Below are 22,419 nucleotides of genomic sequence, written 5' to 3' on the forward strand. Positions count from 1 at the left end.
CAAGATGATGGGCTTTCCCGCGACGGCATCTCAAGTGAAGTCCCAGGTTCCGTCTTGAAGTTCAAAACGGTACTTGGCAGCCTTGATGCGACCCACAAAGTTCCCTGACATACCGGTCTCCCTCGAGAGGAACACCGAGGTTTCCCATCACCACTTCCTCTGAGCCCCTCTCCCCTCCTGATCTCGACAGGAGGGTCGATTCCCCTTATTTGTCTGGAAGGGGTTCCCGACTTTCCCGTCACCCCTTAGGATGAGTCCGGTCTCACGAAGAAATTCGAGACGTGGCCTCGTGGGTGGTGCCACATTCTGAAGGACCCCGATTTCCCGGTCCACTCTTGATAAGAACCCGATGCCGGGACACCTCTTCGAATGCAACCCTGTCGATGAAGTCGCAACACGAAGGGGCTCTGATACCCCCGTGCATCGTCTGGAAAAACCCACAGGTTCCAAATACAGCTCAACAAGTGGCCTGTCACCCCGTGAACAACTCGAGTGGCAAGCGGAGTTCCATCCCTCAACACAAGACGAGGCCTGCCTCTCCTGTCCAAACTCTGCAGGGACCCTGTGATCAGAGTCAGAAATGGAGAGGAAACCTGAGGTTCCTGCCTCAACTTGGGATGAGGCCCTCTTCCAATGCACCAATCCCAGTGGAGTCCCGAGAGGCCCCTCCCAACTCCACAGTAACAGTTACTTCTCAGAGGCACCCTTAGAAGCTCCCTGAGGTCACCAACACAAGTCGAGGGAACCCAGGGTTTCCTGCCACAACCTAAGAGTCCAATCTTTCATTGGAGTTGCGAGGGAGACCTGGGGGTTGCTCTCGAGTCACTGCAGGGCAAATAGACCTCATCTAGCCTTGTGTCCAGAAACTAATGTTCCTCTCCAGGGGCGACAGGGATCTTGGGTTTGCAATACAGACTCACCCGGGTAGTCAGGCCTCATCTCGAGTGAAAGCAAAGAACTCCGCTCTCCTCTCGAGTCGAGACGGGTATCTCTTGGAGCCCACTGAGTGGCCGAAAGGGAGTCAAGCCTCCTGTGGAGTTTGGAGAGAAGATTCGGGATGGCTCTCCAGGCCATGAAGGAAAGGAAGGCCCTCATTTCACGATGACGGGGGCGTCTCGTGGTTTTCCTCGAGCTGCGGCACCAGTGTGGGGTTTCCCACGAAGTACGATGGGGAGCTCAAGGAGCCTCTCGTGTGGCGCAAAGATAGTCAGGTCTCCCATGCGAGTGGTTAGGGGGAACGAGTCATTGCTCTGGAGTCACGGTAGGGGCATCGGCCATCAAGACGGGTTGAAGAAAGACTCTCGAGGTCTTTCTCGGGTTGCGGCAGGAAACTCTGGGTTCCCTCGACTCGACCGTGACCTCAGGGAGCTTCTCAGGGTGCCTCTGAGAAGTCAGCGATACTGCGGAGTTGGGAGGGGCCTCTTGGGACTCCACTGGGTTTGTTGCAATGGATGAGGGCCTGGTCCCGAGTTGAGGCAGGAACCTAGGGTTTCCTCTCCATTTCTGACTCGGATTGCAGGGTCCCTGCATGGAAATCCGCTTACCACTCGAGTTGTTAACTGGGTGACAGGCCATTTGCCGAGCTGTATTTGGAACCTGCGGGTTTTTCCAGACGATGCACGGAAGTGTCAGTGCCCCTCTGTTTGCGACTTCATCCACAGGGTTGCATTCGAAAAGGTGTCCGGGAATGGGGTTCTTATCAAGAGCAGACTGGGAAATCGGTGTCCTTTGGAATGTGGCACCACCCACGAGGCCAGGTCTCGAATTTCGTCGTGAGACCGGCCTCATCCAGAGGGGCGACGGGAAGTTCGGGAACCCCTTTCAGACAAAGCAGGGGAATCGACCCTCCTGTCGAGATCAGGAGGGTAGAAGGGGCTCAGAGGAAGTGGTGCTGGAAACCTCGGTGTTCCTGTCGAGGGAGACCTGTATGTCGGGGAACTTTTTAGGTCGCATCAAGGCTGCCAAGTACTGTTTCCAACTTTAAGACGGCAGGTGAGACTTTTCTTGAGACGTCCTTGCCGGAAAGGGCTTCATCTTGCGATGACGGGGGAACCACGTGGTTTTTCTCGAGTTGCGGCGGGATTCTCGAGTTATGACGGGGAATTAAGGATGCCTCTTGTGTTAGCCCAGGGAAGTCCAATCTTCCATTCGAGTTGCGAGGGAGAGCTGGGGATTGCTCTTGAGTCACAGCAGGGTAAATAGTCCTCCTCTAGGCTTGTGTCCAGAAACTAATATTCCTCTACAGGGGCGACAGGTATCTCGGGGTAGCATTCCAGACTCACTCGGGGAGTCAGGCCTCATCTCGAGTGGAAGCAAAGAACTCCAGTCTCCTCTCCAGTAGCGACGGGTATTTCTTGGAGCCCACAGAGTGGCCTAAAGGGAGACACTCCTCCTGTGGAGTTTGGAGAGAGGATGCGGGATTGCTCTCTAGGCAATGCAGGAAACGAAGGCCCTAATCTCCCTCTGAGGTGGGACTCTCGGGGTTTTTCTTGAGCGGCTGCGCCTGTGTAGGGTTTCTCACGAGGTACGACGGCAAGCTCAGGGAGCCTCTCGTGCGGCGCCAGGGAAGTCGGGTCTCCATGCGAGGGGCGAGGGGGAGCGCATCATTGCTCTCGAGTCATGGTAAGTGAATCGGGCCAAAAGACGCATTGAAGAAGTACTCTCGAGGTCTTTCTCGGGTTGCAGCAGGAAACCCTGCATTCCCTCCACTTGTGCCGGTGACCTCATGGAGCGTCTCAGGGTGCCTTTGAAATGTCAGGGATACTGTGGAGTTGGGAGTGGCCTCTCGGGACTCCACTGGATTTGGTGTAATGGAAGTAGGCCTCATCTCCAGTTGAGGCAGGAACCTCAGGGTTCCGCTCCATTTCTGACTCCGATCTCAGTGTCCTTCCAGAGTTGGGACAGGAGAGGCAGGCCTCGGCTTTTGTTGAGGAATGGAACTCTGCTTGCCTCTGGAGTTGTTCACGGGGTGACAGGCCACTGGTCGAGCTGTATTTGGAACCTGCGCTTTCTTGCAGATGATGCATGGGGGTGTCATTGCCCCTTCGTGTTGTGACTTCATTCACAGGGTTGCATTCAAAGAAGGGTCGGGACCTCGGGTTCTTCTCAAGAGCGGACTGGGAAATCAGGGTCTTTTGGAATGTGGCACAACCCACGAGGCTACGTCTGGAATTCCCTCTTGAGACCGGCCTCATCCTGAGGTGCGAAGGGAAGGTCGGGTACCCATTGCAGACAAAGCAGGGAAATCGATACTCCTGTCTAGATCAGGAGGAGAGAATGGGATCAGATGAAATGGTGCCGGGAACCTTGGGGTTCCTCTCCAGTGAGACCGGTATGTTGGGGAACTTTTTTGGGTCGCATCAATGGTGCCAAGTACCATTACGACCTTCAAGACGGAACGTGGGACGTCTCTTGAGACTCTTTAGTGGGAAAGGGCTTCGTCGTGCGATGACGGGGGAACCACGTGGTTTTTCTCGAATTTCAGTGGGATTCTCGATCTACGACAGGGAATTCAGGACGCCTCTTGTGTTGGCCCAGGGAAGTCCAATCTTCCATTTGAGTTGCCCAAGAAAGCTGGGGATTACTCTCGAGTCACTGCCGGGCAAATATACCTCATCTAGGCTTGTGTCCAGAAGCTAATGTTCCTCTCCAGGGGCGACAGGGATCTCGGGGTTGCATTCCTGACTCACCCGGGGAGTCAAGCCTCGTCTGCAGTGGAAGAAAAGAGCTCTGCTCTCCTCACGACTAGCGATGGGTATCTCTTGGATTCCACTGAGTGGCCTAAAGGGAGTCACGCCTACTGTGGAGTTTGGAGAGAGGACTCGGAATTTCTCTCTAGGTCACGCAGGAAATGAAGGCTCTCATCTCGCGATGACGGGGGAGTCTCGGGGTTTTTCTCGAGTGGCGGCACCAGTGTGGGGTTTCTCACGAGGTATGATGGGGAGCTCAGGGAGCCTCTCGAGTGGCGCCAGGAAGTCAGGTCTCCCATGAGAGTGGCGAGGGGGAGCGCGTCATTGCTCTCGAGTCACGGTAGGGGCATCTGGCCTCAAGACGGGTTGAAGAAGGACTCTCGAGGTCTTTCTCAGGTTGCAGCAGGAAACCCTGGGTTCCCTCAACTTGTGCCGGTGACTTCAGGGAACTTCTCCGGGTTCCTCAGAGAACTCAGGGATGCTGTGGATTTTGAGGGGCCTTTCGGGACTCCACTGGGTTTGGTGCAATGGAAGAAGGCCTCATCTCCAGTTGAGGCAGGAACCTCAGGGTTCCTCTCCATTTCAGACTCGATCCCAGGGTCCCTGCAGAGTTGGGCCCGGAGAGTCAGGCCTCGTCTTGGGTTGAGTCATGGAACTCCACTTGCCTCTCGAGGTGTTCACGGGGTGACAGGCCACTTGTCGAGCTGTATTTGGAACCTGGAGGTTTTTCCGGACGATGAACCGGGGTGTCAGTGCCCCTTCGTGTTTCGACTTCATCCACAGGGTTGCGTTCAAAGAGGTGTCCGGGCATCGGGTTCTTGTCAAGAGCATACTGGGAAATCGGGGTCTTTCAGAAGGTGGCACCCCCCACGAGGCTATGTCTCGAATTCCCTCGTGAGAAAGGCCTCATCTTGACGTGTGACGGGAAGTTCTTGAAACCCTTCCAGACAAAGCAGGGGAATGGACCCTCCTGTCAAGATCAGTAGGGAAGCAGGGGATCACATGAAGTGGTGCCGGGAACCTTGGTGTTCCTCTCGAGGGAGACAGGTATGTCAGGGAACTTTTTGGGTCGCATCAAGAGTGCCAGGTACAGTTCGACCTTCAAGACGGAACGTGGGACTTCTCCTGAGACGGTGTAGGGGTAAAGGGCTTCATCTTTCGATGACCTGGGAACCACGTGGTTTTTCTCGAGTTGCGGCGGGATTCTCGAGTTACGATGGGGAATTTAGGATGCCTCTTGTGTTGGCCCAGGGCAGTCCAATCTTCCATTCGAGTTGCGAGGGAGAGCTGGGATTGCTCTTGAGTCACAGCAGGGTAAATAGTCCCCCTCTAGGCTTGGGTCCAGAAACTAATGTTCCTCTCCAGGGGCGACAGGGATCTCGGGGTTGCGTTCCAGACTCACCCAGGGGGACAGTCATCATCTGGCGTGGAAGCAAAGAACTCCGCTCCCCTGTATATTCGTGTTGTGTATCTCTTGAAGCCCACTGAGTGGCTTAAAGGGAGCCAAGCCTCCTGAGGTGTTTGGAGAGAAGACTCCGGATGGCTCTCTAGGCCATGCAGGAAACGAATGCCCTCATCTCGAGATGACGGGGGAGTCTCAGTGTTTTTCTCGAGCGGTGGCGCCAGTGTGTGGTTTCTCACGAGGTTAGATGGCGAATTCAGGGAGCCTCTGGAGTGGCGCCAATTTAGGCAGGTCTCCCATGCAAGGGGCGAAGGGTTTCGTGTCATTGCTCTCACATCATGGTACGGAATCGGGCATCAAGACGCGTTGAAGGACTCTTGAGGTCTTTCTCGGGTTGCCGCAGGAAACCCTGTGTTCTCTCGAATTGGGCCCGTGACATCAGGCAGCTTCTCAAGCTGCCGCTGAGAAGTCAGGGATACTGTGGAGTTGGGAGGGGCCTCTCGGGACTCCACTGGGTTTGGTGCAATGGAAGAGTGCCTCATCTCCAGTAGAGACAAGAACCTCAGGGTTCCTCTCCATTTCAGACTCCGATCGCAGGGTCCCTGCAGAGTTTGCACAGGGGATTCAGGCCTCGTCTTGAGTTGAGCCATGGAACTCCGATTGCCTGCTGAGGTGTTCACGGTGTGACAGGCCACTTGTTGATCTGTATTTGGAACCGGCGGGTTTTTTCCGGATGAGGCACAGGGGTGTTAGTGCCCCTTCGTGTTGACTTCATTCACACGGTGGCGTTCGAAGAGGTGTCCAGGCATGGGGTTCTTGTCAAGAGCAGACCGGGAAATCGGGGTCTTTCGGAACGTGGCCCAGCCCACGAGGCTCTGTCTCAAATTCCCTCGTGAGACTGGCCTAATGCTGAGGTGCGACGGGAAGGTTGGGAACCCCTTCCAGACAAAGCAGAGGAATCGACCCTCCTGTAGAGATCAGGAGATGAGAAGGGGCTCAGAAGAAGTGGTGCTGGGAAACCTCGGTGTTCTTCTCGAGGGAGACTGGAATGTCGGGGAACTTTCTGTGTCGCATCAAGGCTGCCAAGTACGGTTTCGAACTTAATGATGGCACGTGGGACATCTCTTGAGACGACTTCGGGGGAAAGGGCTTCATCATGCGTTGGCAGTGTAACCACGTGGTTTGTCTGGAGTTGCGGCAGGATTCTCGAGTTACGATGGGGAATTCAGGATGCCTCCAGTGTTGGCCCATCGAAGTCCAATCTTCCATTCGAGTTGCGAAGGAGAGCTGGGCATTGCTCTCCAGTCACTGCAGGGCAAATAGACCTCATCTTGGCTTGTGTCCAGAAAGTAATGTTCCTCTCCAGGGGCGACAGGGATCTCGGGGTGGCATTCCAGACTCACCCGGGGAGTCAGGCATCGTCTCGTGTGGAAGCAAAGAACTCCGCTCTTGTCTCAAATCGCGACTGGTATCTCTTGGAGCCCCCTGAGTGGCCTAAAGGGAGTTAAGCCTCCTTTGGAGTTTGGAGAGAGGACTCGGGATGGCACTCCAGGCAATGCAGGAAATGAAGGCCCTCATCTCGCGATGACAGGGGCGCCTCGTGGTTATCCTCGAGCTGCGACGCCAGTGTGGGGTTTCCAACGAGGTATGATGGGGAGCTGACGAAGCCTCTCATGGGGCACCAGGGACGTCGGGTCTCCATGGGAGGGGTGAAGGGGAGCGCGGCATTGCTCTCGAGTCATGGTAGGGTAATCGGGCCTTGAGATGCATTGAAGAAGGACTCTCGAGGTCTTTCTCAGGTTGCGGCAGGAAACCATGGGTTCCCTGGACTTGTGCCGGTGACCTCAGGGAGTTTCTCAGGGTGCCTTTGAAATGTCAGGGATACTGTGGAGTTGGGAGTGGCCTCTCGGGACTCCACTGGGTTTTGTGCAATGGAAGAGGTCTTCATCTCCAGTTGAGGCAGGAACCTCAGGGTTCCTCTCCATTTCAGACTCTGATCACAGGGTTCCTGCAGAGTTGGGCCAGGAGAGTCAGGCCTCGTCTTGGGTTGAAGCATGGAACTCCGCTTGCCTTTCGAGTTGTTCACGGGGTAACAGTCCACTTGTCGAGCTGTATTTGGAACCTGCGGGCTTTTCCGGACGATGCACGGGGGTGTCAGTGCCCCTTCGTGTTGTGATTGCATCCACAGGGTGGCATTGGAAGAGGTGTCCGGGCATGGATTCTTGTCAAGAGCAGACTGGGCATCTGGGTCTTTCGGAAGCTGACACCGCCCACGAGGCTCCGTCTCGAATTTCCTCGGGAGACCGGCCTCATCCTGAGGTGTGACTGGATGGTTGGGACCCCCTTCGAGACAAAGCAGGGGAATGGACCCTCCTGTCGAGATCAGGAGAGAAACAGAGGCTCAGATGAAGTGGTTCTGGGAACCTCGGTGTTCCTCTGGAGTGAGACCAGGATGTCAGGGAACTTTGTGGGTCACATCAAGGGTGCAAAGTACCATTTCAACCTTCAAGACGGAACGTGGGACTTCTCCTGAGATGCTTAGCGGGAAAGGGCTTCATCTTGCGATGACGGGGGAACCACGTGGTTTTTCTCGAATTTCGGCGGGATTCTCTAGTTACGACGGGGAATTCAGGATGCCTCTTGTGTTGGCCCAGGGAAGTCCAATCTTTCATTCGAGTTGCAAAGGAGAGCTGGAAGTTGCTATCGAGTCACAGCAGGGCACATAGACCTCATCTAGGCTTGTGTTCAGAAGCTAATGTTCCTCCCCAGGGGCGACAGGGATTTCGGGGTTGCATTCCAGACTCACCCGGGGAGTCAGGCCTAGTCTCAAGTGGAAGCAAAGAACTCCGCGCTCCTCTCGAGTAGCAACCGGTATCTCTTGGATTCCACTGCGTGGCCTAAAGGGAGCCAAGCTTCCTATGGAGTTTGGAGAAAGGACTCGGGATTGCTCTCTAGGCCATGCAGGAAACGAAGGCCCTCATCTCGCAATGCCGGGGGAGTCTCAGGGTTGTTCTCGAGGGGTGGCGCCATTGTGGGGTTTCTCATGAGGTACTACGGAGAGCTCAAGGAGCCTCTCATGGGGCGTGAGGGAAGTTGGGTCTCCATGCGAGGGTCAGTGGAGAGCGCGTCATTGCTCTCGAGTCACGATAGGAGAATCGGGCCTCCAGACGCTTTGAAGAAGGACTCTTGAGGTCTTTCTTGGGTTGCGGCAGGAAACCCTGGGTGCCCTGGACTTGTGCCGGTGACTTCAGTGAGCTTCTCTGGGTGCCTCTGAGAAGTCAGGGATACTGTGGAGTTGGGAGGGGCCTCTCGGGACTCCACTGGGTATGGTGCAATGGAAGAGGGCCTCGTACCGAGTTAAGGCAGGAACCTCAGGGTGCCTCTCCATTTCTGACTTCAATCGCAGGCTCCCTGCAGAGTTGGGACAGGAGAGTCAGGCCTGGTCTTGTGTTGAGGCACGGAACTCCGCTTGCCGCTCGAGTTGTTCACGGGGTGGCAGACCACTTGTCGAGCTGTATTTGGAACCTGTGGGTTTTTCTGGACGATGCACGGGGGTGTCAGTACCCCTTGGTGTTGTGACTTCATTCACAGGGTTGCATCCGAAGAGGTGTCCTTGCATGGGGTTCTTATCAAAAGCGGACCGGGACACCAGGGTCCTTTGGAATGTGGCACCAACTACGAGGCCACGTCTCGAATTTCTTCGTGAGACCGGCCTCATCCTGAGGTGCGACGGGAAGGTCAGGAACCCCTTCCAGACAAAGCAGGGGAATTGACCCTCCTGTTGAGATCAGGAGGGGAGAAGGGGCTCAGAGGAAGTCGTGCTGGGAACTTGGGTGTTCCTCTCGAGGGAGACCGGTATGTCGGGGTACTTTGTGGGTCCCATCAAGCCTGCCAAGTTCCGTTTTGAACTTCAAGACGGAATGTGGGACTTCTCTTTAGACGCCGTCGCGGGAAAGGGCTTCATCTTGCGATGGCGGGGAAACCACGTGGTTTTTCTCAAGTTGTGACGCGATTCTCAACTTTCGACAGGGAATTCAGGATGCCTCTTGTGTTGGCCCAGGGAAGTTCAATCTTCCATTCGAGGTGCGAGGGAGAGCTCGGGATTGCTCTCGAGTCACTGCAGGGCAAATAGACCTCATCTAGGCTTGTGTCCAGAAGCTAATGTTCCTCTCCAGGGACGACAGGTATCTAGGGGTTTCATTCCAGACTCACCCGGGGAGTCAGGCCTCATCTCGAGTGGAAGCAAATAACTCCGCTCTCCTCTCGAGTCTTGAAGGGTCTCACTTGAAGCCCACTGAGTGGCCTCAAGGGAGTCAAGCCTCCTGTTGAGTTTGGAGAGAAGACTAGGGATTTCTCTTCAGGGCATACAGGAAACTAAGGCCCTCATCTCACGATGACGGGGCCGCCTCGTGGGTTTCCTCGAGCTGCGGCGCCAGTGTGGGGTTTCCCACGAGGTACGACGGGGAGCTCAGGGAGCCTCGCGTGTGGCGCCAGGGAAGTCAGATCTCCCATGCGAGTGGCGAGGGGGGAGCGGTTAATTGCTCTCGAGTCCCGGTAGGGGCATCGGGCCTCCAGACGCGTTGAAGAAGGACTCTAAAGGTCTTTCTCAGGCTGGGGCAGAGAACCCTGGCTTTCCTCGACTTGTGCCAGTGATCTCAGGGAGGTTCTCAGGGTGCCTCTGAGAAGTCAGGGATACTGTGGAATTGGAAGGGGTCTCTCGGGACTCCACTGGGTTTGGAGCAATGGAAGAGGGCCTCATCCTGAGTTGAGGCAGGAAGCTCAGGGTTCCTCTCCATTTCTGACTCCTATCGCAGGGTCCCTGCAGAGTTGGGACTCCAGAGGCAGACCTCGTCCTGTGTTGAGGCATGGAACTCCGCTTGCTGCTCGAGTTGTTCACGGGGTGACAGGCCACTTGTCCAGCTGTATTTGGAACCTACATGTTTTTCCGGACGATGCACGGGGGTGTCAGTGCCCCTTCGTGTTGTGAATTCATCCACAGGGTTGCATTCAAAGAGGTGTCCAGGCATGGGGTTCCTGTCAAGAGCGGACCCGGAATTCGAGGTCCTTCGGTATGTGGCACCACCCACGAGGCCAGATCTCAAATTTCTTTGGGAGACCAGCCTCATCCTGTGGTGCGACGGGAAGGTCAGGAACCCCTTCCAGACAAAGCTGGGGAATCGACCCTCCAGTCCAGATCAGGAGGGGAGAAGGGGCTCAGAGGAAGTGGTGCCGGGAATTTCGGTGTTCCTCTCGAGGGAAACAGGTATGTCGGGGAACGTTGTGGGTCGCATCAAGGCTGCCAAGTATTGTTTCGACCTTCAAGACGGAACGTAGTTCTTCTCTTGAGACGCCATCGCGGGAAAGGGCTTCATCTTGCGATGGCGGGGGAACCACGTGATTATTCTCGAGTTCCGGCGGGATTCTCAAGTTACGATGGTGAATTCAGGATGCCTCTTGTTTTAGCCCAAGGAAGTCTAATATTCCATTCCAGTAGCAGGGGAGCTAGTAATTACTCTCGAATCACTGCAGGGCAAATAGACTTCATATAGGCTTGTGTCCAGAAGCTAATGTTCCTCTCCAGGAAAGACAGGGATCTCGGGGTTGCATTCCAGACTCACCCGGGGAGTCAGGCCTCATACCGAGTGGAATGAAAGAATTCTGCTTTCCTCTCGAGTCACGACGGGTATCTCTTGGAGCCCCTTGAGTGGCCTAAAGGGAGTCAAGCCTCCTGTGGAGTTTGGAGAATAGACTCGGGATGGCTCTCCTGGCCATGCAGGAAATGAAAGCCCTCATCTGGCGGTGACGGGGTCGCCTCGTGGTTTTTCCCGAGCTGTGGCCCCAGTGTGAGGTTCTCACGATGTACGACAGGGAGCTCAGGGAACCTCTCTTGTGGCACCAGGGAAGTCAGGTCTCCCATGCGAGGCGAGGGGGAGTGCGTCATTGCTCTCGAGTCACGGTAGGGGAATCGGGTCTCAAGACGCTTTGAAGAAGGACCCTCGAGTTTTTCTCGTGTTGTGGCAGGAAACGCTGGGTTCCCTCGACTTGTGCCCGGGAACTCTTTCAGCTTCTCAGCTTGCCTGTGAGAAGTAGGGGTACTGTGGAATTGGGAGGGCGTCTCTGGACTCCACTGGGTTTGGTGCAATGGAAGAGGGCCTCATCCCGACTTGAGGCAGGAACCTCAGGGTTCCTTTCTACTTCTGACCCCGATCGCAGGGTCCCTGCAGAGTTGCGACAGGAGAGGCAGGCCACGTTTTGTGTTGAGGCATGGAACTCCGCTTGCCTCTGGAGCCGTTCACGGGGTGACAGGACACTTGTCCAGCTGTATTTGAAACCTACAGCTTTTTCCAGATGATGCACGGGAGTGTCAGTTCTTTCCGTATTGCTACTTCATCCACAGGGTTGCATTCGAAGAGGTTTCCGAGCATTGGGTTTTTATCAAGAGCGGACCGGGAAATCGGGGTCCTTCGGAATGTGGCACCACCCACGAGGCCACGTCTCAAATTTCTTCTTGAGTCCGGCCTCATTCTAAGGTGCGACGGGAAGGTCGCAAACCCCTTCCAGACAAAGCAGGGGAATCGGCCCTCCTGTCCAGATCAGGAGGGGAGAAGGGGCTCAGAGGATGTGGTGCACGGAAACTTCGGTGTTCCTCTCAAGGGAGACAGGTATGTCAGGGAACTTTGTGGGTCGCCTCATGGCTGCCAGGTACCGTTTCGAACTTCAAGATGGCACGTGGGATTTCTCCTGAGACTCAATCCCGGGAAAGGGCTTCATCTGGTGATGGGGGAGGGGAACCACGTGGTTTTTCTCGAGTTGCGGTGGGATTCTCGATTTATGACGGGGAATTCAGGATGCCTCTGGTGTTGGACCAGGGAAGTCCAATCTTTCATTCGAGGTGGGAGGGAGAGCTGGCGATTGCTCTCGTGTCACTGCAGAGCAAATAGCCCTCATCTAGGCTTGTGTCCAGAAGCTAATGTTCCTCTCCAGAGGCGACAGGGATCTCTGGGTTGCATTCCAGACTCACCCGGGGAGTCAGGCCTCGTCTCGAGTGGAAGCAAAGAACTCCGCTTTCCTCTCGAGTCGGGACGGGTATCTTTTGGAGCACCCTGAGTGGCCTAAAGGGAGTCAAGCCTCCTGTGGAGTTTGCAGAGAAGACTAGGGATGGCTATTCAGGTCATGCAGGAAACAAAGTCCATCATCTCGTGATGACGGGTGTGCCTCATGGTTTTTCTCGAGCTGGAGCGCCAGTGTGGGGTGTCCCACGAGGTACGACGGCGAGCTGAGGGAGCCTCTTGTTGGGCACCAGGGAATTCGGGTCTCCATGCAAGGGGCAAGGGGGTGCGCGCCATTGCTCTCGAGTCATGGGAGGGGAATCGGTCCTGGAGACGCATTGAAGAAGTCTTCTTGAGGTCTTTCTCCTGTTGTGGCAGGAAACCCGGGGTTCCCCTGACTTGTGCCGGTGAGATCAGGGAGCTTCTGAGGGTGCCTCTGAGAAGTCAGGGATACTGTGGATTTGGGAGGGGCCTCTCGGGACTCCACTGGGTTTGGTGCAATGGAGGAGGGACTCGTCTCGAGTTGATGCAGGAACCTCAGGGTTCCTCTCCATTTCTGACTCCGAAGGCAGGGTCCTTGCAGAGTTGGGACAGGAGAGGCAGGCCTCGTTTTGTGTTGAGGCATGGAACTCCGTTTGCCGCTCGATTTGTTCAAGGGGTGACAGGTCACTTGTCGAGCTGTATTTGGAACCTATGGGTTTTTCCAGACGATGCATGGGGGTGTCAGTGGCCCTTCATGTTGCGATTTCAACCACAGGGTTGCATTCTAAGAGGTGTCCGGGCACGTGTTGTTATCAAGGGTGGAGAGGGACATCGGGGTCCTTCGGAATGTGGCACCACCCACGAGGCCACGTCTTGAATTTCCTCATGAGACCGGCCTCATCCTGAGGTGCTACGGAAAGATCGGGAACCCCTTCCAGACAAAGCAGGGGAATCTACCCTCCTGTCGAGATCAGGAGGGTAGAAGGGGCTCTGTTGAATTGGTGCCCGGAAACCTCGGTGTTCCTCTGGAGTGAGACTGGTATGTCGGGAAACTTTGTGGGTCGCATCAAGGCTGCCAAGTACCGTTTCGATCTTCAAGATGGCACATGGGACTTCTCTTGAGACGCCATCGTGGGAAAGGGCTTCATTTTGCGATGGCGGGGGAACCACGTGTTTTTTCTCGAGTTGGGGCGGGATTCTGGAGTTACGACTGGGAATTCAGCATACCTCTTGTTTCCCCCAGGGACGTCCAGTCTTCCATTCGAGTTGCTAGGGAGAGCTGGGATTGTTCTCGAGTAACTGCAGGGCAAATAGACCTCATCTAGGCTTGTGTCCAGAAACTAATGTTCCTCTGCAGGGGCGACAGGAAACTCGGGTTGCATTCCAGTCTCACCCAGGGAGTCAGGCCTCATCTAGAGTGGAAGCAAAGAACTCCGCTCTCCTCTCGAGTCGACAGGTATCTCTTGGAGCCCCCTGAGTGGCCTAAAGTAAGTCAAGCCTTCTGTTGATTTTGCAGAGAAGACTCGGGAAGGTTTTCCAGGCCATGCAGGAAACGAAGGCCCTCATCTTGCTTGACGGGCGAGTCTGGGGGTTTATCTCGAGCTGCAGTGCCAGTGTGGGGTTTCTCACAAGGTACAACGGGCAGCTCAGAATGACTCCCTGGTGGAGCCAGGGAAGTCAGATCTCCATGGGAGTGGCAAGGGGAAGCGTGTCATTGCTCTCGAGTCATGGTAGGGGAATCGGGCCTTAAGACGTGTTAAAGAAGGACTCTCGAGGTCTTTCTTTGGTTGTGGAAGGAAACACTTGGTTCCCCTGACTTGTACCAGACCTCAGGGAACTTTTGAGGGGGCCGCTGATAAGTCAGGGATACTGTGGATTTGGGAGGGGACTCTCAGGACTCCTCTGGGTTTGGTGCAATGGAAGACGGTCTCATCTCGAGTTCAGGCAGGAACTTGAGGGCTCCTCTCCATTTCTTACTTCGATCCAAGGGTCCAAGCATAGTTGGGATTGGAGGGTAAGGCCTCGTTTTGGGTTTATGCATGGAACTCCGCTTACCTCTCGAGTTGTTCACGTTGTGACAGGCCATTTGTCAAGCTGTATTTGGAACCTTCGGGTTTTTCCAGACGATACACGGGGTGTAACTGCCCCTTTGTGTTGCGACTTCATCCACAGTGTGGTGTTCGAGGAGGTTTCCGGGCATGGGGTTCTTGTCAAGAGCGGATCAGGAAATCAGGGTCCTTCGGAATGTGGCACCACCCACTAGGCTACGTCTCGAATTTCTTCGTGAGAACAGCCTCATCCTGAGGTGCGACTCGAGAAAAACCACGTGGTTCCCCCGTCATCGCAAGATGAAGCCCTTTCCCGCTACATCGTCTCAGGAGAAGTCCCACGTTCCGTCTTGAAGGGCAAAACCGTACTTGGCACCCTTGATGTGACCCACAGAGTTCCCAGACATACTGGTCTTCCTCGAGAGGAACAGCGAAGTTCCCGGCACCACTTCCTCTGAGCCCCTTCTCCCCTCCTGATCTCTACAGGAGGGTCGATTCCCCTGCTTTGTCTGGAAGGGGTTCCCGACCTTCCCATCGCACCTCAGGATGAGGCCGGTCTCACAAAGAAATTCGAGACGTTGCCCCGTGGTTATTGCCACATTCCAAAGAACTCCAATATCACGGTCTGCTCTTGATAAGAACCCGGTGCACGGACACCTCTTTGGATGCAACCCTGTAGATGAAGTCACAACACGAAGGGGCCCTGACACCCCCATGAATCGTCCGGAAAAACCCGTAGATTCCAAATACAGCTGGACAAGTGGCCTGTCATCCTCTGAACAACTCGAGCGGCAAGCGGAGTTCCATGCCTCAACACAAGACGAGGCCTGCCTCTCCTGTCCCAACCCTGCAGGGACCCTGCGATCAGAGTCTGAAATGGAAAGGAACCCTCAAGTTCCTGCCTCAACTCCGGATGAGGCCCTCTTTCATTGCACCAAACCCAGTGGAGTCCCGAGAGGCCCCTCCCAATTCCACAGTATTCCAGAATTCTCAGAGGCACCCTGAGAAGCTCCATGAATTCACCGGCACAAGTTGAGGGAACCCAGCGTTTCCTGCCTCAACCCGAGGAAGACCTCGAGAGTCCTCTTCAATGCGTCTTGAGGCCCAATTCCCCTACCGTGACTCAGGAGCAATGACACGCTCCCCCTCGCCACTCGCATGGGAGACCTGACTTGCCTGGAGCCACACGACAGGCTCCTTGAGCTCCCAATTGTACTTCATGAGAAACCCCACACTGGCACCGCAGCTCGAGGAAAATCAGGAGGAGCACCCGTCATCCCGAGGTGAGGGCCTTCGTTTCCTGCATGACTGCAGAACCATCCCTAGTCTTCTCTCCAAACCCCACGGGAGGCTTGACTTGCTTTAGGCCCTCAGGGTTCTCCAAGAGATACCCGTCGCGACTGGAGAGGAGAGCGGAGTTCTTTACTTCCACTCGAGACTAGGCCTGACTCCCCGGGTGCGTCTGGAATGCAACCCCAAGATCCCTGTCGCTCCTGGAGAGTAACATTAGCTTCTGGACACAAGCCTAGATGAGGTCTATTTGCCCTGCAGTGACTCGAGACCAATCCCCAGCTCTCCTTTGCAACTCGAATGGAAGATTGGACTTCCCTGGGCCAACACAAGAGGTATCCAGAATTCCCTGTCGTTACTCGAGAATCCTGCCGCAACTTGAGAAAAACCACGTGGTTCCCCAGTCATCGCAAGATGAAGCTCTTTCCCATACAGCATCTCAGGAGAAGTCCCACGTTCCGTCTTGAAGTTCGAAATGGCACTTGGCACCCTTGATGCGACCCAAAAAGTTCCCCGAAATACCGGACTCACTCGAGAGGAACACTGAGGTTCCCGGCACCACTTCATCTGAACCCCTGCTCCCCTCCTGATCTCGACAGGAAGGTCCATTCTCCTGCTTGTCTGGAAGGCTTCCCGACCTTTCAGTCACACCTCAGGATGAGGCCGGTCTCACTAGGGAATTCGAGACGGAGCCTCGTGCGCAGTGCCACCTTCTGAAAGACCCCGATTTCCCGGTCCGCTCTTGACAAGAACACGATGCCCGGACACCTCTTCAAACGTCACCCTGTGGATGAAGTCGCAACATGTAGGGGCACTGACACCCACGTGAATCGTCTGGAAAAAACCGCAGGTTTCAAATACAGCTCAACAAGTGGCCTGTCACCCCGTGAACAACTCGAGAGGCAAGCGGAGTTCCACGCCTCAACCCAAGACTAGGCCTCACTCTCCTCTCCCAACTCTGCAGGAACCCTGCGATCGGAGTCTGAAATGGAGAGGAAACCTGAGGTTTCTTCCTCAACAGGAGATGAGGCCCTCTTACATTGCAACAAACCCAGTGGAGTCCTGAGAGCCCCCTCCCAATTCCACTGTATCCCTGACTTCTCAGAGGCACCCTGAGAAGCGCCCTACGTCACCTGAACAAAACGAGGGAAGCCAGGGTTTCCTGCCGCAACCTGAGAAACACGCGAGAGCCCTTCTTCAAAGTGTCTCGAGGCCCGATTCCCCTGCCATGACTCGACAGCAATGACGCGCTCCCCCTCGCCCCTCACATGGAGACCCCAATTCCCTGGAGCCCCACGAGAGGCTCCCTGAGCTCCCCTTCATACCTCGTGAGAAAAGCCATACTGCGCCACAGCTCGAGAAAAACCACGAGACTCGCATGTCATCGCGAGATGAGGGCCTTCGTTTCCTTCATGGCCTAGAGAGTAATCCCGAGTCCTCTGTCCAAACTCCACAGGAGGCTGTACTCCCTTTAGGCCACTCATTGGGCTCCAAGAGATACCCGTTGCGACTCGAGAGGGTAGCGGAGTTCTTTGTTTCCACTCAAGACCAGGCCTGACTCCCCGGGTGAGCCTGGAATGCAACCCTGAGATCACTGTCGGCCATGGAGAGGAACATTAGCTTCTGGACACAAGACTAAATGAGGTCTATTTAACCTTCAGTGATGCGAGAGCAATCCCCAGCTCTGCTTTGCAACTCGAATGGAAGATTGGACTTCCCTGGGTCCACACAAGAGGCATCCTGAATTCCCCGTCGTAATTCGAGAGTCCTGCCGCAACTCGAGAAAAACCATGTGGTTCCCCCGTCATCGAAAGATGAAGCCCTTTCTCGATACAGCATCTCAAGAGAAGTCCCACGTTCCATCTTGAAGGTCGAAACAGTACTTGGCACCATTGATGCGCCCATAAAATTTCTCCAAAATACCAGACTCACTCGAGAGGAACACCGAAGTTCCCGGAACCACTTCATCTGAGCCCCATCTCACTTCCTGATCTCGACAGTAGGTTCTATTCCCCTGCTTTTTCTGGAAGGGATTCCCGACCTTCCCGTCGCACCTCAGGATAAGGCCAGTCTCACGAAGAAATTCGAGACATAGCCTCGTGTGTGGTGCCACATTCTGAAAAAGACCCTGATTTCCCGGTCCGCTCTTGAGAAGAATCCGATGCATGGACCCCTCTTCGAATGCAACCCTGTGGATGAAGACACAACATGAAAGGTCACTGACACTCTCTTGCATCTTCCGTAAAAACGTGCAGGTTCCAAATACAGGTCGACAAGTGGCCTGTGACCCCATGAACAATTTGAGAGGTAAGAGGAGTTCCATGCCTCAACCAAAAACGAGGCCTTACTCTCCTGTCCAAACTCTGCAGGGACCCTGCGATCAGAGTCAGAAATGGAGAGGAATCCTGAGGTTCCTGCCTGAAATCGACATGAGGCCCTCTTCCATTGCACCAACCCAGAGGAGTCCCGAGAGGCCACTCCTGACTCCACAGTATCCCTGACTTCTCAGAGGCACTCTGAGAAGCTCCCTAAGGTCACCTGCACAAGTCGAGGGAACCCAGGTTTTCCTGCCACAACCCGAGAAAGACCTCGAGAGTCCTTCTTCAACGCGTCTTGAGGCCCGATCCCCTACCATGACTCGAGAGCAATGACGTGCTCCCCCTCGCCACGAGCATGGGAGACCTGACTTCCCTGCTCCAAAAAGGAGGCTCCCTGAGTACCCCGCCATACCTCGTGAAAAACCCCACACTAGCGCCGCAGCTGGAGAAGTACCACGAGACAACCCCGTCTTCGGGAGATGAGGGCCTTCGTTTCCTGCAAGGCCTGGAGAGCCATCCCGAGTCTTCTCTCCAAACTCCAGAGTAGGCTTCACTCCCTTTAGGCCACTAAGGGGGCTTCAAGAGATACCAGTCGTGACTCTAGAGGAGGGTGGAGTTCTTTGCTTCCACTCGGGATGAGGCCTGACTCCCCGAGAGAGTCTCGAATGCAACCCCGAGATCCCTGTCGCCACTGGTGATGAACATTCGCTTCTGGACACAAGCCTAGATGAGGGCTATTTGCCCTATAGTGACTCCAGAGTAATCCCGAGCTCTCCCTCGCACCTCGAATGGAAGATTGGACTTCCCTGGGCAAACACAAGAGGCATCCTGAATTCCCCATCGTAACTCGAGAATCCTGCCACAAATCGAGAAAAACCACGTGGTTCCCACGCCATTGCAAGATGAAGCCCTATCCCACGACGGCGTCTCAAGAGAAGTCCCACGTTCCATCTTGAAGTTCGAAACGGTACTTGGCAGCCTTGATGCGACCCACAATATTCCCCGACATACCGGTCTCCCTTGAGAGGAACACCGAGGTTCCCAGTACCACTTCCTCTGAGACCCTTCTCCCCTCTTGTTCTCGACAGAAGGGTCCATTCCCCTGCTTTATCTGGAAGCGGTTCCCAACCTTCCGGTCACACCTCAGGATAAGGCCGGTCTCACTAAGAAATTCGAGACGGGGCCTGGTGGGTGGTGCCACATTCCGAAGAACCCAGATGTCCCAGTCCGCTCTTGATAAGGACCCGATGGCCGGACACTTCTTCGAATGCAACCCTGTAGATGAAGTGGAAACACAAAGAGGAACTGACACCCCCGTGCATTGTCTGGAAAAACCCATAGGTTCCAAATACAGCTCGACAAGTGGCCTGTCACCCCATGAACAAATCGAGGGGCAAGTGGAGTTCCATGCCTCAACACAAGACGAGGCCTGTCTCTCCTGTCCCAACTCTGCAGGGACCCTGTGATAGGAATCAGAAATGGAGAGGCACACTGTGGTTCCTGCCTCAGCTCAGCACGAGGTCATCTTCCATTGCACCAAACCCAGTGGATTCCCGAGAGGCCCCTCCCAACTCCACAGTATCCATGATTTCTCAGAGGCACGCTGAGAAGCTCCCTGAGGTCATCGGCACAAGTCGAGGGAACCCAGGGTTTCTAGAGGCAACCTGAGAAAGACCTCGAGAGTCCTTCTTCAACGCGTCTTGGGGCCCGATGCCCCTACCATGACTTGAGAGCAATGACGCCCTCCCCCTGGCCACTCGCATGGGAGACCTGACTTCCCTGGAGCCACACGAGAGGCTCCCTGAGCTTCAGTCGTACCTCGTGGGAAACCCAACAGTGGTGCCGCAGTTCGAAGAAAACCACAAGGCGCCCCCATCATCGCGAAATGAGGGCCTTCGTTTCCAGCATGGCCTGGAGAGCCATCCCGAGTCTTCTCTCCAAAACTCCACAGGAGGCTTGACTCCCTTTAGGCCACTCAGGGGGCTCCAAGAGATACCCGTCACGACTTGAGAGGAGCGCAGAGTTCTTTGCTTCCCTCGAGACGAGGCCTGACTCCCCGGCTGAGTCTGGAATGCAACCCCGAGATCCCTATCGCCCCTGAAGAGGAACATTAGTTTCTGGACACAAGGCTAGATGAGGTCTATTTTCCCTGTAGGGACTCGAGAGCAACCCCCAGGTCTCCCTCGCAACTTCAATGGAAGATTGGACGTCCGTGGGCCACCACAAGAGGCATCCTGAATTCCCCATCGTAACGCGAAGATCCCACCGCACCTCGAGAAAAACCACGTGGTTCCCCCGCCATCGCAAGATGAAGCCCTTTCCCGCGAAGGCGTCTCAAGAGAAGTCCCACGTTCCGTCTTGAAGTTCGAAACGGTACTTGGAAGCCTTGATGCGACCTACAAAGTTCGCCGACATACCAATCTCCCTCGAGAGGAACACCGAGCTTCCCAGCACCACTTCCTCTGAGCCCCTTCTCCCTTCCTTATCTCGACAGGAGGGTGGATTCCCCTGCTTTATCTGGAAGCGGTTCCCAACCTTCCTGTCACCCCTCAGGATGAGGCCGGTCTCATGAAGAAATTTGAGACGGGGCTCGGTGGGTGGTGCCACATTCTGAAGGACCCCGATATCCCGGCCCGCTCTGGACAAGGACCCGATGCCCGGAAACCTCTTCGAATGCAACCCTGTGGATGAAGTCGAAACACGAAGGGGAACTGACACCCCTGTGCATTGTCCGGAAAAACCCGTAGGTTCCAAATACAGCTCGACAAGTGGCCTGTCACCCTGTGAACAACTCGAGCAGCAAGCGGAGTTCCATGCCTCAACACAAGACGAGGCCTGCCTCTCCTGTCCCAACTCTGCAAGGACCCTGCGATTGGAGTCAGAAATGGAAAGGAACCCTGAGGTCCCTGCCTCAACTGGAGATGAGGCCCTCTTCCATTGCACCAAACCCAGAGGAGTCCCAAGAAGCCCGTCCCAACTCCACAGTATCCCTGACTTCTCAGAGGCACCCTGAGAAGCTCCCTGAGGTCCTGCACAATTCGATGGAACCCAGGGTTTCCTGCCACAACCTGAGAAAGAACTCGATAGTCCTTCTTTAAGGTGTCTTGAGGCCCGATTCCCCTACCATGACTCGAGAGCAATGATGCGCTCCCCCTCGCCACTCGCATGGAGACCCGACTTCCCTTGCTCCTCAAGGGAGCCTCCCTGAGCTCCCCATCGTACCTCGTAAGAATCCCACACTGTCGCCCCAGCTTGAGAAAAAAAAACGAGACTCCCCCGTCATGGCGAGATGAGGGCTTCATTACATCCATGGCCTAGAGAGCAAAACGAGTCCTCTCTTCAATCTGCACAGGAGGCTTGACTCCCTTTAGGCCACTCAGTTGGCTCCAAGACATTCCCGTCGCGAATCGAGAGAAGCGCGGAGTTCTTTGCCTCCAATCTAGGCGAGGCCTGACTCCCCGGCTGAGTCTGGAATGCAACCACGAGATCCCTGTCGCCAGTGAGATGAATATTAGCTTCTGGACACAAGCCTAGATGAGGTCTATTTGCCCTGCAGGGACTCGAGAGCAATCCCCAGATCTCCCTGGCAACTTGAATGGAAGATTGGACTTCCCTGGGCCAACACAAAAGGCATCCTGAATTCCCCATCGTAACTCGAAAATCCCACCGCAACTCGAGAAAAACCACGTGGTTCCCCCGTCATTGCAAGATGAAGCCCTTTCTCACTACAGCGTCTCAAGAGAAGTCCCAAGTTCTGTCTTGAAGGTCGAAACGGTATTTGGCATCCTTGATGCGACCCAAAAAGTTCCCTGACATACTGGTCTGACTCGAAAGGAACACAGGTGTTCCCGGCGCCATTTCATCTGAGGCCCTTCTCACCTCTTGTTCTGGACGGGAGGGTTGATTCCCCAGCTTTGTCTGGAAGGGGTTCCCGACCATCCAATCGAACCTCAGGATGAGGCTGGTCTCATGAGGGAATTCGAGACGGAACCTCGTGGATGGTGCCAAATTCTGAAAAAGACCCCGATTTTCCGGTCTGCTATTGAGAAGAACCTGATGCCCGGACCCCTCTTCAAATGCAACCCTGTGGATGAAGGCACAACACAAAGGGGCATGGACACCCCCATGCATCATCCGGAAAAACCCACAGGTTCCAAATACAGCTTGACAAGTGGCCTGTCACCCCGTGAACACCTCGAGAGGCAAGCGGAGTTCCATGCCTCAACCTAAGACGAGGCCTGACTCTCCTGTCCCAACTCTGCAGGGACCCTGCGATCGGAGTCAGAAATGGAGAGAAACCCTGAGGTTCCTGCCTCAAGTCGAGATAAGGCTCTCTTCCATTGCACCAAACCCAGTGAGGCCCGAGAGGCCCCTGCCAACTCCACAGTATCCCTGACTTCTCAGACGCACACGGAGAACCTCCCTGAGGTCACGGGCACAAGTCTAGGGAACTCAGGGTTTCCTGCCACAACCCAAGAAAGACATCAAGAGCCCTTCTTCAATGCATCTTGAGGTCCAATTCCCCTACAGTGACTCGAGAGAAATGACCCGCTCCTTCTCGCAACTCGCTTGGAGACCTGACTTCCCTGGCGCCACACGAGAGGCTCCCTGAGATCCATTCGTACCTCGTGACAAAACCCA

This window comes from Bos javanicus, chromosome 4 (assembly GCF_032452875.1).
Source record: "Bos javanicus breed banteng chromosome 4, ARS-OSU_banteng_1.0, whole genome shotgun sequence".
Classification (NCBI taxonomy): domain Eukaryota; kingdom Metazoa; phylum Chordata; class Mammalia; order Artiodactyla; family Bovidae; genus Bos; species Bos javanicus.